General features: G+C 41.8%; 1 long non-coding RNA gene across 1 annotated transcript in view; it reads left to right on the forward strand.

Moving 5' to 3' along the window:
- The window catches only part of LOC111097113, a 30,046-nt gene extending 12,043 nt beyond the window's left edge, over positions 1–18,003 (forward strand). The window contains exon 3 of the long non-coding RNA XR_005362899.1: positions 17,393–18,003. This is a non-coding gene — a long non-coding RNA (uncharacterized LOC111097113). The remainder of the gene's footprint in view (positions 1–17,392) is intronic.
- The last annotated feature ends 398 nt before the right edge of the window (positions 18,004–18,401 follow it).

Below are 18,401 nucleotides of genomic sequence, written 5' to 3' on the forward strand. Positions count from 1 at the left end.
CTCTTGTATACTCTCTTGTCTCTGTCCTCTCAAACAACCTACTCTGCACATAATGGGTACTTAACAAATAATCATTATATAATTATATGTATATGTGTGTGTACTTATGCATCTTCATTGTATATGTAATAGAATTAAATATAGGAACCCTACCCTAGCAAGCCAACTGTCAAACATGCTATGCTGGGGTCACAAAGGGTTATGAGGTCAGCTGGGGGTGGCTGGGGATCCCCATTCCCATTTGGAATATGGGCCAGCAATGAATTCATCCACAGGTGTAGTTCAGTTGTAGTTCACAAGTCTGAATTCTGAAAGTTGCCACAACTTCTTTCTCATAGTAGTTGACAAAATGGAAGCAGGCCTTTGTAAAGAAGAGTCCTTAATAAAGAAAGGGGTTTCAAAAAAAAAAAAAGAAAGAAAGGGGTTTCTTTCTTTCATAATGCTGGGATGGGGGGAGATGAGCCAAGTTAGAATGCTTGGAGAAGAAAAACAAGATTTGTGTGTGAGAACAGTCCAGTAAAAGCTGCCAGGCTGAGGCTCTTAGATGTGGTATTGATTTTCTTAGAATCATTTCTGTTTTCAACAAACTACCTTTTCCTGAATGCTTTTCCTCATTCAAACTTTAGAAAGAAATTGGTTTGCAAAGTGATATTAATTCTGCTCTTCTACAAACTCTCTTCCCAAACTAGGGACAAGTTTCAGAATTTCTATAAAGGGAAACATTTCAGCGTTGGGGAATTTATTTTTGTTTATTTGGTTTTTCGTTTTTGAAAATTTTTATTTATTTGTTTGTTTGTTTGTTTGTAAGCTCCACACCCAGCGTGGGGCTTGAACTCACAACCCTGAGATCAAGAGTCACATGTTCCACTGATTGAGCAAGCCATGCTCCCCAGGGGAATTTTTTTTTTTTAATCACAAGAGTATATGCTAAAATGTGTATTACAATTTGTTTCAATCTTGACTGGTCCTAAGAAGGGTATTAAGGACTGAAATTTCATATTCCTAAACTTCCATTAGCACATTCCCAGGGTTCCCTGGGGGATTTCTGGTCCAGGATCTGCTAAGCCATCTGCTATCTGTACAGTCTTTGGCCATATTGCAGACTAACTCCTGAACATACATGTGCAGAGTCAAGATGCCCATAGCTTTTAGAAAGGACAATTTATTATCAACGTGGCATTAGTCATCAGTGTTCTCTTAAGTTGGTCAGCACTTTCAATACTTGTCAAATGAAAAGAAAATTCTTTGTAATTGCTCATCATTTGCCCTGAAGAACCAAGAAAAGACTCATGCTAGTTCTTGGCCCAACAGGGGATCCCACCCAGCCCAACAGAGGGACTATGGTTGCTAAGAAGCAGAGTCCTGTGCTACTAGAATAAGTAGGAGTAGAAGTACTAATCCTCTTTTTTTTTTTTTTTAAGATTTTATTTATTTATTCATGAGAGACACAAAGAGAGAGAGAGGCAGAGACACAGGCAGAGGGAGAAGCAGGCTCTACACAGGGAGGCTGACATGGGACTCAATTCTGGGTCTCCAGGATCAGGCCCCAGGCCGAAGGCAAGGGCTAAACCGCTGAGCCACCTGGGCTGCCCCACTAATCCTCTTTGTGCAGGTGTTTAAATATTCCTGCAGGACTGATGCTATATGGTAAGAGTTAAAGACCTACTCCAAAGGAGCAACCACAGAGTGCAGCACTATGTAGAACCAGGAGTATTAGCAAGTGGATGAGTTTGATTGAGACTCTCAAGTGCCAAGGATATTGTGGTGGGGGCTAGGGGTGGGTGTTGGAGGTGGCTGAGGTTGGGAAAGGCCAGGTCAATACATTGTTTTATTATATTTAGTCTTCTCTTTTACTACAGAAAGATTTTCAATCACCCCCTACAGCTTATATATACACGTGTCAGATAATTTCCCTAAAAAGTAATCAGTAAACCAGAAATTGATTTATAGCTGAAGTCAGTTTCTATGTATGTTGCTTGGTTCCAAATATATATTTCAAAGCTCTGTGTGATATATAGAACCATACAGAGATCAGAAAACATACAAAGATCAGATCTTGTCATTTGTGAATTTGGTGATTTATGCCATTTGAATCACCACTTGAAGGTATGTTGTCCTACAACTCTTATGCACTTCTCAAAATAATGGTGGTCTTTACCTTTATTTTGAACAGTGAGCTCCAAAGTGTCCAATTGCCCCTTCATTTTAGCTACCTCATATAGTTTGTACTAGTCTCCACTTTGCCTTTCTTAGTCCTCGGTAGCTAAGCATTACTCTAACCGAAGTCCCAGTTGATTATTTTTTAAACAAGTGTGCTTGTGAAGGTTGCTTATAAAGCTAGTTGCACATCCTGAGCTCCTGCAGGGCATCAAAAGATAGAATTAGACATGAGCCTCCCCTTCTGTGCTCACCATGAAAATATTAAATAGGGTAGAGGCATGAGGAAGGCACAAGAACACACACCTTTGTAGTTGGGTTTTTCCACTGGAACCTGCAGATCAGTGTTCATTTTGTGGAATATTTTTACAAATGTGTTTATTGACTGAGTTTTAGAAAGGTAGGTATGCCTGTGGTTTATCCTATGTGAGCTACCAGTAGGTTTAGGATTTCCTGCCTAATGTGTTAAGCTAGGTGTCATGAACCTGTCATGCCCAATAAGCAATAAAAGGCCACCAGAACCTGAGGAAATGCCTAGTGCCTGAATCATAATTGACATATCTAGTTTGGGTTTGGATGAAAAGTAGACAAATTTAGAAATTCCGCTTTATTTCTGTGGTTGGTATGTCTATATTCTTGACTCTAAACTGCTAAAGAATCTTCTACCAAACAACAATTTTTAGCATTCCAACGTGTGGTAGTGGCATTAGGAATCGTGCAAATATTTTTTCTACCCCTATGAATGGAACTTTTCAACAGAGCCACTTTCTATACTGGCAAGGGGAAATGTGAACTTGGCTATAATTACTGCTCTAATATCTTCTACCCTCCTCAATGTTTGGGGTCACCCAAAGCCTGATTGAAATATACACTTGGTGAATATGGGAGTCTACCAGGAATGACAAGTGGGAATGAGAATTTTGGAGAAAGAAGACAGAGAATTGAATAGAGGATATAGCTGTCTCAATGATGGATTCAAGCCCTCAGAAAACTGGAGAAAGACCAGATCAGAGAACAAGCAATGATGTAGTGACACACCTTGAGGCAGGAGGAACACTGGGACTAAGAGCCTTTGGTAAAAGCCTTCCCCTTACTGTGCATAATGTCACATACCCAGTAGCCGGGGTGCCTTTGCAGTCTAGGGAAAGGAGAGATCACCAGATAAGCAACCAGAGACACTGTCTCCTTCTCCAGAGACTTTTATACCTGAAGGAAGATGACTCTCTTTATAGGTTCTTGGAGCTCACTGCTCAGAGTTGGTTATGGTTGGAGAAAGAGCAGGAGGGGAAGGAAATGTTGCTGTCTCTATATTCACCCCAAATGTCCTGTTACCATCTCTGTTCCCGTCATCTGAGTGACTCCTTTTGCTTTTCTAAAGTGTGTTTGTTTCACGGAAGGTCTTTATCTTCATGCTCCTTGCAGATAGAGCTTCCTACTTGTTTCTAACCACACTTTAGTGGCAAAGAATCCAAGAAAGATGATGAATTAATTAGTGTTATTGACTTCCTAAAAGGGTGAACGGTTCATCTTAGAGTCCAGTAATTTTCTAAAGTGAGAAGAAAGGGTTTGCACATAGAGATGTGCATATATAATGAACTTTCAGATGTATAGAGTGTAACATACACTAGAACCATTCTTAAAAAATTAAACAGATCCTCATTTAGTTTTGTCACATATCCAACCAAGCCTGGAAAATGGCTGATATGACAGGTCAGTTAAGCAAGCACTAGTTCTGGTTCCAAAGTCAACGTAATGGTAGGTTTTTAATTGTGTGAAACAAACACACAAATAGTCCAACAACACACATCGTTTTACGGAACAGATCGAACCTCGTCTTCTCCGGCCAACGTCTCTATCTATCTCAGGCACTATCTCCCAATTCTTCAATTCAAGTCACTGCAATAACATTAATACAGTTTGGCCTCATTTCCTCTCCTTTTTTCTATCTATTCTTTTTTTAAAGATTGTATTTATTTATTCATGAGAGACACACAGAGAGAGAGGCAGAGACACAGGCAGAGGGAGAAGCAGGCTCCACGCAGGGACCCCGACGTGGGCCTCGATCCTGGGACTCCAGGGTCATGCCCCAGGCCGAAGGCAGGCGCTAAACCACTGAGCTACCCAGGAATCCCCTTTTCTATCTATTCTTAAATGGATATTCTGGGGAGTAGGGAAGCAGTCAAAAAATATCGTGAGTGATTTTCGGAGAGCAAAAGATCTAAATAGAGTAGAGTGCCTTTTATATTGGGATTAGTTATGTGTACTCAGGAAGTGTGAGGCCAATCTCTCATCTCCCTCCTTCTCCTTTCTCCCCTACATCCAATTCCCTTCTCCCAACAGTACCCCTAGACTTATTCCCCGTTGGTCATCTTAAAGTAGAAATTGTGGATGGGAGGAGAGAGCCCACCTGCACACATAACTAGTCTTGACCTTGTTTGCTTATGGTGTATGTGTTAGTGCGTGTACCTGCATGTGCGTATTTCTTTATTCTCTTTGCATGTACCTCTAATTGATCTTGAAAAGAAGGGACAGTTAAAGAAGACGTTAAGGTGAAATGAAGCCATAACTGCAGCTGGAGACTTTTATTAAGTGTGGCAAAGTTCCCTGGGCTGCGCTGAAATTGTTTATTGATTTTGGTATGGCTGGGTGCTCGGGAGTAATCGCCCAGAATGCCGCTAGAGAGAGCGTCTTGTTAGCTCACGCTCGGCGTCTCCTCAGCACAGCGTTCACTCTGGAGCTTGCCTCTTTAACCTGTAAATAAATACCCCTGGTTAACTCCTGAGATGCCTCTGCCTGAGACCAGAGCCACTTCTGACCTGAACATGCACACCCCCAGCAGCATTTAAAGACCACGAGGGTTCAATTTCTTCTACTGGAAAGGGTTGTCTTGCCAAGGAGAGAAAACAGGATTCGGTTTGATGTTAAGGACGCATATCATTTTCCATTTTTTGGTGCGTATTTGGTCTGCTTCTTCTCATTTGACTTTTAGTATTAAGGTGGGAAATTTGAAGAAACAAAGTAAATTGAGATTTTTTTTTCAGCAGGGGTTTCACTGTTCCATCCCTGTGTCTTTCCTTTGTGTTTGTCAGTTGCATGCCAGTGCCTGGGTCTTCCTGTTTTCCCATCAGTATAATTAAACTTTCCCCAGGGTCCCAGTAGGGCAGGGGTGCCAGAGCTGCTGTCCAAGCAAGCAATCCTGAGTAGGGCAGTTGTGTGGCATGAGTAAAGTGTGCACAAGGTCCCATGGTCCGTGCTCTCGAGCTAGCAAGGAGATGGGATGAGAAGCCTGGTTCCAGGATCATCCAAGGGAGGGATCGAATTGTGGGAGGAGTACAAGGGTGTCTTGGAGAGTTGGGAGAGGGCTGGCTTACTCTGAGGACATCCTGACTCCCAAGATAGGTAAGGTTAGTGTCTCTCGGGGTCCCCAGGTTGACTCTGAACAGAGTCACACTCCTAAAGATATTTTGCTTCAGAATTAGAGTTGGTGGCGATGGTGGTTGCATTGGTGGATATTATTCCACACCATCCAAGGAGATACCCCCAGTTGTTCTCTCCTGGCCTTTGCGATCCTTCTGCAATGCTCAGGCTCTATTTTTTGCAAGCTCCATGACCAAGCTACTTGCAGCATTATATAAATGACTCCAAAATAACAGACTTCCAGAGCACCTGGGGCCTGGGACGTACAGTGGTATTCTTTGGAATGAGTAGCTATTCAAAAATTACACTGTGTGGATTCCTTCTTTCCTAGTTATCCTTAAGCAATCTCTCTCAAGAAGCTTATATAATGTCATCTCCTTTGTGAGTCCCTCTGTATTTCTCTCGTCCCCCACTTAGCAATTATTTTTTTCCTGAAGTCAAATAGTAGTGTATTTCCTCATTCCATTCTGACCACAATGAGCGTTTCCCGCCCCCTCTGAGTTATCAGTTACCTGTTCCTATCAGTTATCCTATCTATTCCTATCAGTTATCTGAAAGAAACAGAGATTCTTCGGAAAGCACTACATTCTGAATATTTCTAGTTTGCCACTTTCCTCATCCTGAGTATTGTATTAGCTGTGCCCAGTGTCTGAGGGGATGACTCTGCTTCCAAGGAAAGGAGGCCCATGAAACACAAAGCATAGAGGCCATGGGTTCTATCCTTAACTACTATTGGTTATGCTTGTCATGGCTTTTTTTGCCTCTATGGAGTCCCCTGTAAGAAAGGGTTTATAATTATTCCCCATCCAACATGTCAGTGTTAGTCAAGACAAAGGAGGAAATTGGAGCTGTGAAGATGAAATGGACCAAAAGTTAACTCAGTGACAAGGGCCATCACCCTAAAATCTCAGTATAACCCAAAGGTTTCTTAACCTAAGAGGATATCTCCCTTAACCTCAATAGCTACTCAACTAATGACATTCTAGTGATACAGTGGGATTTGAACAATCCTTGGGCCAAATTTAACTCGTATAGACGTGTGACTTAGATATTTGACTTATACAGATGACATTATTCAGAGTGAACATAGTATTTTTCCCTTCTCCTAGCACATGTCCAAGGGAAGATTTTGTACATCAAGCAGACTTGTATTCAAATCCCAGCACCAATTTTAAATCTAATCCTGAGCAAGCTATTTTACCCTTAAGAATTAAAGTTTACTAATATAAAATGGAGATGTGAGAATTAACTAAGAACCTAGAAACTGTTTCCACAACAGGCCAGATAGTAAGTACAGCTTTGCAGGCGACACAGTCCCTGAGGCCTCTACTCAACTCTTCCACCATAGCAAGACAGTCATAGACAATACATAAATGAGTGGGCAAGCTTATGTTCTGGTAAAACTTTATTTACAAAAACAACCAGTGATTGGATTTGGTCATAGTTCACTGATCCCTGCAATAGGTGAAGTATTTGAGGGTGATCTGGTCTTCATAAATATGAAATGCCTTCCCTTTCACTGATCATAGAATAGTTAGCTAACACTTAGAGATTGTATTCAGCAAACTGGTCTGGCCAGTACAAAAAACGGATTTTTAAAAATCTTCTACAAGCTTGTTCTGGGTGTCGATCTTGAGTTGTAATCCATTTTATCTTCCTAGTTAATTTTTTCTTGTCTCCCTAAGCTTGTGTGTCACAGACCTCATCCTGACCCTCCCTCCCCAAAGTCTCCAATTTGGCGTTGGGCTACCTCGGTCTTCCATTATGTCCCCAGCCCACACCTTTTAGAGAATTTAGAATTCCTGTTAGAATTCCTCAGTCTGTTGCCTCCATTGGAAAGAGTTATTTTTGACCTACCCTGACCCCGTCTTGAACAACAATAAAATGGGGATTGGGAGAAACGTGACACAAATCAATAGGTTATCCCAACAGACGTGATCTTTGAAGCTGTTTTTTCTCGGACACTTGCAGCAGTAACAAAGACAAATAGCAACTCCCTCACATTGCCATCTGAGCAGTAGGTGGCTCGGCAGATCACAACGTGACCTCTAGTCTGGGTGAGCAGCAGGTTTGAGCAGGATGAGGGATGGGAGAACAAAGATTTTGGTCACAAGGAGAGAAAGGGGGACAGCCAAAGGACAACTGGTACCTCAGTTTCTCATTACAGTTGTTGGTGCCCATGGGTTTCCCACCTGCTTTGCAGTTTTTTCTGTTCCCCTACTTTTTCATTTACCCTCATCTCCTTATTTTACAGCAATTCAATAAACATTTATTGAGCACCTATTGTGTACAGGGCACTGACATGATAACTTGGGCATCATAGTAGCTGTAGTGTTTCTTTGCCTGATTCTGAGCAAAGTGGGGTTGAGAATTGATTGCTATGGCTGATTCCAGGATGCTGTGGGGAGTGAAGGAAGAATAACCCAATGCCTTCCTCTTCCACTTTTCTGGGTGTATTAACTGGCAGGAGAATGGTCATGAGCACACAGAACAGATGCAGGAAACTATTGCCTCTTGTTTGGGTTGTGTGCCCCCACGTGAGCTCCTGTGATACTAACAGTTGCGGTACCTGCAGTGATGGTAATAAGTGACAAAAATATGATCTATGACTTTATGCCAAGTGTAGTGTAGCTTTATTACCTCTATTTACTCATCTAATTCTCACAACAACACCATGAGGCAAGTATGGTTATCATTCCCATTTTATATAAGAGAAAGAAGCCAACAGAATTGAAGGCACTTGTCATCGCATGGCTAGGTGATGGCAGTGCTGGGAAGGGAAGCCAGGCAGTCTGGCTTGCCATCACATTTATCTCATTGTGTCATAGCGCCTGTTTGTTTCTGCTTCTCCAACTTGACTGTGAGTTTGTTGGTGGTATGAGCATGAACATTTTTTTTAAATTTTATTTTGTAAAGTAAAATGCATATGCAGAAAATTGCATAAAACATAAAGTGTAAAGCTCAATAAGTGGCTATGAAACAAAGATCTCTGTATTCACTGCCTATACATTACCACCACCCCAGGAAATCCCCCAGTCCTCCTCTTAATTGTTACACCTCCACTTTCCCCCCAAGTAACAGCTCCCCTGCTCTCTAGCACCACAGATAGTTTTGTCTGTGTCTGAATAGAGCTACATGGGGTATCATACAAATTCTCTTTTGTGTCTGGCCTCTTTTACTCCACTTGATATCGTCACATGTAGCTGTAATTCATTTGTTTTCATTTTGGTATAGTGTTCCATTATAGGAGCACTATTGGGTCTATTGTTGAGGGACTTTGGGGGTGGTTTCTAGCTTTGGGGTGTTATGAAATCCTATGTCTTTTGGTGCCCATGTACACATATGTACACATATTTTTCTTGGATGTAGATCTAAAAGCAGTAGGTGATGGAACTAGACCTAAAAGTGAACTTTCTGAGTCAAAATGTATGTCTATGTTCACTGTGGTTTTACAAATTTCCCTTCCTCAGCAGCATATGAGTCCCTGTTGCTTCATGCCTCCTTAGCACTAAGGATGTCACATGTTTAAAGTCGATAGTGGTAACTTATTCTGACCTTAATTTGCATCTTTCTGATTTTTAATGACATGAACATTTTCATATATTTATTGGCTCTTTTGAATCTTCTTTTTGAATTGCCTGTTCAAACCTCTTACCCATTTTTCTTTTTCATCTTTGCCTTTTTTTAAAAAAACTGATTTTGAGGAGTTATATATTCTGAATTCAAGTCTTATGCTGGTTACATGTTTGGCACAGAAACTTCTCTTAATCCATTGCTTGCTTTTCACTCTCTTGATGGTGTCTTTTGATGGACTGAGGTTCTTAATTTTAGTAAAGTTAAATGTATTCATCTCTTCCTTTGTGGGTAGTGTTTTTTGTCTTATCCTCTAAAAACTTTATTGTTCTGTTTTCTTTATAGAGCTATAGTCTACTTGGAATTGATTTTTGTGTATGGTATGGGATAGGGGTTGTCTTCTTTCTTTTTCTTTTCTTTATTGATATTGAATTGACTCAGCACCATTTATTCAAACAACCATCTTTCCCCACTGCTTTTCAGTGTCACTTTTGTTGTAAATCAAGTGACCCTATATGTATGGGTCTGTTTATGGACAATATTTTGTTCTAAAGTTCCATTTCCTATCCTTATGCCAATATTATACTATCTTAATTACTGTAGCTTCACACTAAGTCTTATATTCAGCAGAGGAACTCCCACCTAGATCTTACCTGAATTCTATCTTTGTGTCCCCAGAGCCAACCTCATTGCTTGCCACATTATAGATGTTCAATAAATACTCATTGGATGAAAGGGACTCTGGTGCTGGTTTCTGTGGAGTTACAATTGCAGAAGGCAGTAGGAGGAGGATCCTGGAAGGATCCTCTCCCAGGATGGAGGTTGGATTTGGAGGGTGCTTTGGATGCATGGGTGGATTTTTGGGAGTAGAAAGACCACCATGTTTACATTAGGCATATTCAAAGAGTCCATGGGGGTTAATGGAGCTGGGAAGCTCTGACAGAGATTGGCATTAGGGATAGGGCAGAAATGGTGGAGTGGGTTAGCTGGATGCCCTTACCAGTGACAATGGCATCCAGCTGTGTCCCTGGCAGGAGGCAGAGGCTTCTGTAGGAAATGTAGGAAGCATTAGCAAACTAATACTTCCACCAAATCTAAAACTTCAACCAATTCTAACCCCAATGCATTCCATCAGCCTCCCCACCACCCACAGAGACTGTTCCTATGCCTGGAACTAGACCTTGGTGTCAAGCAAATTGGTGGGTTGCTTTCCACTCTCTTCATCTTCCTGTGGGATTCTGGAAGGGTCCATATTTCAGAGATGCCTTCCCTGACTCTGGCCTCTCCCTGTTGCCACAGGCAGCTAAGCTTCCTCAAACACCACCTTCAGGCTGTCACCTCTCCACCTCAAGACCAACAATGAACTCTGTCATTTGCAATATACATTCCAAACTCCTCAGTTTGGATTTTAAGACCCTCCATATTCTAGCCTCTAAATACCCAGTCTTCCTTCCTTTTTTCTCCCACCCTGGTTAATTATCTTATTTCCCATACATAAAATGCTCATTCCCAGATGAGTTGTTCCTTCCACTTAAATGCCTTTATCTTTTCTTCTATTTCTTCTAGTATTCTTTAAATTCAACCCATGTTTTGTCTTTTTCCTCCTCCAGTCCCTTCTGACTACTTTAGCACCCTATTCTCTCCCATCTCTGAAACTTCTGGCATATTCATATCTTGTTATTGAAAGGTTGCTATTTACAATTCTCTTCATAGATTGTAAGAAAGGAAAGCTGTATTAGTCAAGATTCTTCTGGTAGCTGTATTATTTTGCTAGGGCTACTGTATTAACCAGGGTTCTCCAGAGAAATAGAGCCAACAGAATAGATGATAGACAGATAAAGAGATTTGTTGCAGGAATTGGTTCACTTTGTTATGGAGGCTGAGAAGCCCCACAATATGCCATCTGCAAACTGGAGAACCAGGAAAAACTCAGTCCAAGCCCACAGGCCTGAGAAGCAGGGGAACTGATGGTGTAACTCCCTATTCTAAGTCAAAGCCCTAGAATCTGTATCCCAACTCAAGAAGACAGAGAGAATTCACCTTCCTTTGCCTTTTTTGTTTCATTCAGACTTCCCAACATATTGGAATGTGCTGCCCACATTGGTGAGGGCAGATCTCTTTATGCAGTCCACTGAATGGAATGCTAATCTCTTCCAGAAACACCCTCAAGAACACACCCAGAAATAATGTTTTACAACTATCTGGGTATCCCATAGGCCAATCAAGTTGACACATAAAATTAACTATCATAGCTGCCATAACAAAATACCACAGACCGGTAGCTTAAATTACAGCAATTTATTTTCTTATGGTTCCAGAGGCTACAAGTCTTGGGTCAAGGTGTCAGCAGGTTTGGTTCTTCTGGGCCTTCTCTCTGACTTGCAGATAATTGTTTTTCACTGTATTCTCACATGCCCTTTCTTTTGTGCATGCTTGTGGTGTCTCTCTGTATATCCAATTTTCTCTTATGAGGATACCAATCATATTGGCTTGGGGCCCATCCTAATGACTCCATTTTAACTTTATTACCTCTTTAAAAGTCCTTATCTCTAAATATAGTCATATTCTGATGTACTAGGGGTTAGGACTTCAACATATGAATTTGGGAGAGACACATTTCAGTCTATAACAGTAGCCAACTCACAGTGGATAAAGCCAAAAGAAAGAATTTTTCATCTTCAGTATCTGAAAAATTGAGGTTGATCAAATTGTTAAAGCTGGATCCTAGCCCCTTGTCTAGAATCTTGTGCTTTCCCTTTTTCATCTCCATTTTCTTCTGTGTTAAAATCATTCTCAAGCAGGCTTCCCTTCACTTGTGCCAAGGTGGCTGACATAGCTTTTGGCTTGTTATTATACCAACTTATCAACTCTAGGAAAAAGAAAGCTTCTATCCTAGTGGTGCTGGAAAAAGTCCTGGGGCCAATTCTCATTGGCCCAGATTCAGTCATGTGCCCATCACTGAACCAATGACTGAGATTCTAATTAGCTGGACTTCGGCCTATAACACCACCCCCCCGTGGTTGCTCACTCTGATCAAAAGGTAGAGTCAACTCAGTCAAATCACATAGACTAAGAGTGGGAAGAGTGACACCATACAGAAAACCCAAGGCATTGTTCTAGAAGAAGGGGGGACAGGATGCAGAGCAAGAAAAATAAATAACCATTCCAGGCTTTCCTATTCATCTTATTTTGATCCACACACTAACCCTAAGAGGTAGCTTTTGTTATTCTCATTTCATAATAAAGAAACGGAGGCAGAGAGAGGATACTTCGATCAAATAGTTAGTAAATTGAGAGCTAGATTTAAGTACTGATCTATGTGACTCCAAAACCCACATCCTTTCTCCTACTATACCATTTCCTTCAGCTTCTAGGCAAGGATTTAGCTTCCAGCTTCATCAACAACTGGCCGAGTTGTAAGAAACCATAGGAGCTCAATAGGTGATAGAGGCCAGAGGTTAATTATAGTTGGTTGCACATTGGGCATGCTGCAAAGTGTGTTCAGGGTCTGAGGTGGGGGCAGGTAAGGCTCAGGGCTGAGTACAGAGGATGTGTGAACAAGGAATTCTGGAGTGAGAGAGTGAGGGGGATGGGGAGGAGAGAACTGGGAAGGACATACAGCTAGCAAGTTGGTGGATGAAAGAGGTACAATTTACTTCCCGTGGCTTTACCTGTGCACATGTGGCTCTTTTGGGGGATTCCCCTGCTGTGTCCCATTTACCCATTTCTCCCCTCTTGAACTTGAGTTCTGCTGTATGAGTAAGTAAGGGTGGGTCTGCCTGGCTCCTTCAGATCTTTCCCTTTGTTCATCTTTGCAGACACCTTTCCAGAATTCCAAACCCAAGAACATGAAATTCAGAGATTGCTTAGTTCATTGCACTGGAGTGGAGTGAGAGACCAGCCTGAAAATGATCTTCCTGACTCTCTACCATTAGTTGTTGTGTGACCCTGGGGAAATTATTTGGTTTTCTGGGCTTCAGTTTCCTTATGTGTAAGATAGGGATAAGAAGAGGTTGGCCTTTTAGAGCAGAGACAATCTTCCAAAATTTCTCAGGATAGTGTCCTATTCACTCTACATGCTCAGAAATGAAAATATCAGGCATTACGGACTCAAGGCTGAGAAGCCTGGGTGGACAGGGGCTGCTCAGCCCAGAGCACAGGCTCTGAGAAGAGGTAAGCTGGCTCCTTGTTCAGAATGTTTCTGCAAACTCAACTCAGAGTTACAGTGTCCTTTGGGAGAGAGCTCATGGGCAGGCAAGCAGGGTTATATCTGAGTTTGCTTTCCTTGAAGAAGGCTTAGAATAGGCTTCTCAGAAGAAGTGAGTCATAGGGAGTGATTTTAAGAAAGGGGAGGGACAATGGAGTGGCATGAAACTTCAAAAACTGACCTCCATAAAAATGTAGCCAGTAAAAACGGACCAATTTTACACCCCCACCCATATCAATTGAGAGTTCCTTTGCCATGGAAATCTATATCCACTGATAATCCCAAATGCACCTTTGATTTCAGAATACATTTATGTATACATATTTGGCAGTAAATCTACTTCCTAATCATGTTTATAGCTTAAATTAGTATGGAAATTAACCCTGAAACCCCAAACCATTCCAAAGCACTGGATTTTACAGACCTTGAACTACTTTTCAATAAATGTTGAAAATGTGCACTGCATAAAAAAATAAAAGCTGATAGTATTAATTTAATTTCATTTCCATTAAAGATATCACAAATGATTTATTGAGCTTTTAAAAGTAAAAAGGCATATGCTCTGTTATGGGCACGTGCCGCTTAGAGATACAGGTTGTTTGAATGAAAAATAACTCTTTTGCCAGATGCTAGGTTATGGCTAGATCCCAACTGCAAATAAATTTCTGTGAGTTTCACCATAATGATGTCTATAACATATGTCTTTGTGCAGAAACATCTCATATCTTTAGCAATATATAGCTACATACCAGGTTTTATCACATTCCTGGTTCTGGAAAGATTAAGTTTCGAACTATCTTTCTGTGATTATGAATTTGTTCATTCACAAATTGAACACTCACTATATGTCTTAAATTGTGTTATGTGCTTGCTGAAAATAGTGGGTAAAGAGAGCAGATTTGATCTCTGCCTTCATGGAACTCTAGTAGCCTGGGGACCAGAAAGCCATGAGATAAATGAGCCCAAAGGAATATATAATAATAGTTTGGGATAAGTGTGCTTCAAATCAAATATGGAAGGGGCATTTAATTTAGTTTTTGAGGACTAGGAGGGCCTGGCATTTAGCCTGAGATGCAAAGGCGAGGACTGTGGTGTTCATATGTACACAGACCCCCTTTACACATGTGTTACTGGATATCTGTGGAAAGATAGAAGAAGGTCTGCAAGAACCCTTTGCATACCATGTATTAGGTCAGGGTGAGGGTGGGTAGGGACTTCATAGGTAGGTGTCTAAATGGGCACCATTCCCAGCTCAGAGAGGCTGTCACCTACTCCCAGCCACACTCCTGGTAAGTGGCACAGCTGGCATCTGAGCCCATGTCTCTGCCTCAAGGCATGTGTTCTTTCTCTCACAAGACAAGGCCTCTTGGGAGAGACGAGTCCCCTCCACCCCCTCAAATTCCAAATACTTCATCAAGTGCTTCCCTGCAGGCGGTTGGAATTTCAGCTGCCTTCTTCAGTTTAGGCTGAGACAAATGGGTCTTTTTCCCAGAGGGCCGCCCTGGACCAGAAGACCCGAGCTGTGGCTTCACCCTCTGAGGCTGCATCTGTCGGCGCTGTCAGGATGGTTGGGCAGCCTACACAGAACAACTGTAACCAAAGCCGAGGAACTTCTTTGGATGTTGAGAGGTTTCTGTAGCTCTTCTCTTCCCAGCTAGAAGCCTGTGGAGATAATTAGATCATTCAGGGTGATAAGGCTGGAGGCTCAGTATCACTGGACTTGCCTGAGGGTGGAGAGCAGGTCTGGGGAGCACCAGGTGTCATCTGTGGTTTGGCCACCCCTGTGGGGGAGGGGGAGATACATGGCCCCAGAGAAGAGCAGCTTCTGGACTTTTTCCTTCTTTTTTCTTAAACTGACATTTACAAAGAATAACAATTCAGTTATAATATATATATAATAAAATGCATGATCAGCTCAATTCCACAGATTATAACAAGGTATACACTTTTGCCACCCCAAACAAGGTATGAAATATTTCCATCACCCCAGAAAATTCTCTTGTCCCCTTTTCCAGTCAGTCCTCTGTCCCCACCCCACCATAGACAACCAGTGTTCTGACTTCTTTCACCATAGATTAGTTTGGTCTGGTCTTGGATTTCACTTAAATGGAATCATACTCTATGTAGTCTTTAGTGGCCAGCTGCTATCACTCACCTAATGTTTAGGGAGTTCATCCAACTTGCTGTCCATATCAGCAGCTTGTTCCTTTTTATTGCCAAATAAAATTCCACGGTGTAGATCTACCATAATTTGTTTATCCAATTTTAGTTGGTGAATATTTAGATTGGTTTTGGTTTGGGGTTATTATGAGTAAAACTGCTGTGAACATTTGTGTTGAAATCTTTTTATAGACATATGTTTTTATTTCTTTTGGGTAATCTAGAAGTGGAATTGCTGGGTAATAGGGAAGTTGTATTTTATGTACCTTTACTCTAGCTTATATTGGAAAGAGAAGCAGCATGGAGATGGAGTCTCCTGTGCTCATGGCTTTGCTGTCCTCCCTGATAAACTTCAGTGGGTACAGCATATTTATGACCCAACTCCACTCAGATGCTGATTAGGCAGCCTTGAACAAATGCTGTGGACACTGGTCAGCAGGTGCCACTGACTGGAAGGGCTGGATCTCACCCTAAAATCATCTTTCTTTTGGCTCCACATTCTGTCCATTCTTGGTTCCTTAACCCCAATAACTAGGCCCATCTCCATGTATCTGCTCTCCCTTCTGCTCTATAGGAAGGCAGCGCTGTGTTATTGGAAAGCTCTGGAGTCAGGCAAATTTGGTCTGTCTCCTGGCTCTGCTATTTGCTAGCTGAGTGAAATGAGTAAGTTACTTAATGTCTCCGGGCCTTGGTTTCCTAGAAACTGTGGGAAACAAGTGTTTTGAAGAGTAGTTATAAGAATTGCATCAAGGCTGCCAGATACGCCTATGGAGGTTGTCCTTGCCCTAAGGACCCACCACATGTTCTGCTGAGCCCTGTGCCTCCTTGCGCAGCTGTATCAGCATAGAAGAAGGGGCATCTTTTACAATTTATCTGCCAGAGGGGGAAATTTTTTCACATTTTTCCACCCAGATGGGATGTCTTGTAGCTGTAGTCCTACCATGAGATGTACAATGTTCCACATTCAGAAAGTACTAAATAAATGCTAGCTATTATAATGCAAATTGCATCAGGCAGGATTCTTGGTAGCAAGCAATAGAAATAGGCTCTGGTTCTCTTACAGATAAAAGGGAATTTTCTGAAGGAATACTAAGGGCTCACAAATGTATTAGGAGAGGGGGAAAGCCAGGCTTGGGAATGTCAGGAAGCAGTGACAGGAAGCTGTTTTGACGATTGAACAACAGGAATTTCAACCAGTCACCTAAGCAGGAACTGCCTGGTCTATAACCTGCAGTATTTGCTGAGATAAATATGGCCTCCAACAGTCCTACAACTTTGTCTTACTTGCTCTGGGGAGAGAGTATCTGATTGGCCAATTCAGATTCACATTCTTGCCCACTGTTGGGGATGAACTGGAAGAGTGAGTATTCAACTCCAGTTTCCTTAATAAGGGACAGCCCCTCACTATCCAGAAGATATCACCCCATGGGAAATCCCCATAGGTTCTCACTATCCCCAATATGTCACCCTCTGGAGGATTCTCCATTATGATGGGCAGGAACTCTCTTACCCAAGAAGGTATCCCATGGGTGATTCCCTGTAAATGATGGCAGATCCTCCCAAGAAGGCACCCAATGGAGACTTTCCACACTGGGATAGTAATGGTTGGGGAGATTTTATGCTGGACAGCCAACAAAATGATGAATCCACTATTTAGGTACATTTTGAGGAGTGAAAAATGTTCTGATTTATTGCCAGGAGTTGTCATCACTTGGTAAACCAAACCTTAAAAATGCAGGATCCCATTAAGCCAAGTCTTCTCTTAAGTTGATAGAGGGATAATGACCTCTCAGACAGAGCAGGACACAATGCCTCAGCCTTTCCACTTTCATTTTTGGAAAACATACTCATTCATTGTTTTTTTTTTTTTTTTTAAAGGCAGAATCACCTGAAGAGATACCATTTGAGTTCTGGGAGAGCTGCCTGCTGACTTCCAGAAGATTTATTCCTCACATTAATGACTGTTAGCATAGCAGAGTGAAATGTGCTTGAGAAGCTGTGAAAATAGTAATGATCATGGTGGTGATCAAGGCTGATAGGAAGATGCTCTTGGGGAGAGTTGAAGCTTTGATTTATAGCTTTAGTACCAAGGAATCACAAGCATCTCTGTTGCAAGCCACACTGGCACCTGATACTAAACCATGGGGCGGTGGGGTCTTGCATCTAGAAGGTTGCAAGATGAGTAAGTGTTTGGAGGGGCACAGATGCCAAGGAGAATGTATTATACATTCTATGGTGGGGCGATAATGCAGTGGGGTGGGAGAATAACATGGTCTCAGTTCCTAGAGAAAGAAAGCCAGCTTTGTGGAGCAGAGGAGAAGATGTGCATAATAGTTGGCCATTGGGGCACCTGGGTGGCTCAGTTGGTTAAGCATCTATTTTTGGTTCAGGTTATGATTCCAGAGGAGTCCCACACTGGGTTCCTTGCTCAGTGGTGAGCCTGCTTCTCCCTGTCCCTCTGATGTTCCCCCTACTTGTACGTGTGTTCTCTCTCTGTCAAATAGATAAAATAAAATCTTTAAAAAAAATAATAGTTGGCTATTGTGCCTGGAACTTCACCCATGTCAGCTTGTTTAACCCTCACCATAACTGGGAATAGTAGGTATTATTATTTCCATTATACACATGAAGGAACTGAAGCTCAGAGAGATTATGTAAATTGTATTATGGTCTGATTTCTGTGGAGTGACTTGTGGCTAGAAGTTCTAAAGGAAGCCTTAGAACACTGCCACATGGTTTAGATCTTGAATCAGTGGGAGGAAAGAATATTCTAAACTGCCACATTGGCCAGAAGAGAAGACACCTTCATCACCTCATTTTGATGACTTTTTCATGATCATTAACATGTCCTTAGTGGACCTCAACACACAAGTTCTCGAGGCAGATC

Source organism: Canis lupus, chromosome 8 (assembly GCF_011100685.1).
Source record: "Canis lupus familiaris isolate Mischka breed German Shepherd chromosome 8, alternate assembly UU_Cfam_GSD_1.0, whole genome shotgun sequence".
Classification (NCBI taxonomy): Eukaryota; Metazoa; Chordata; class Mammalia; order Carnivora; family Canidae; genus Canis; species Canis lupus.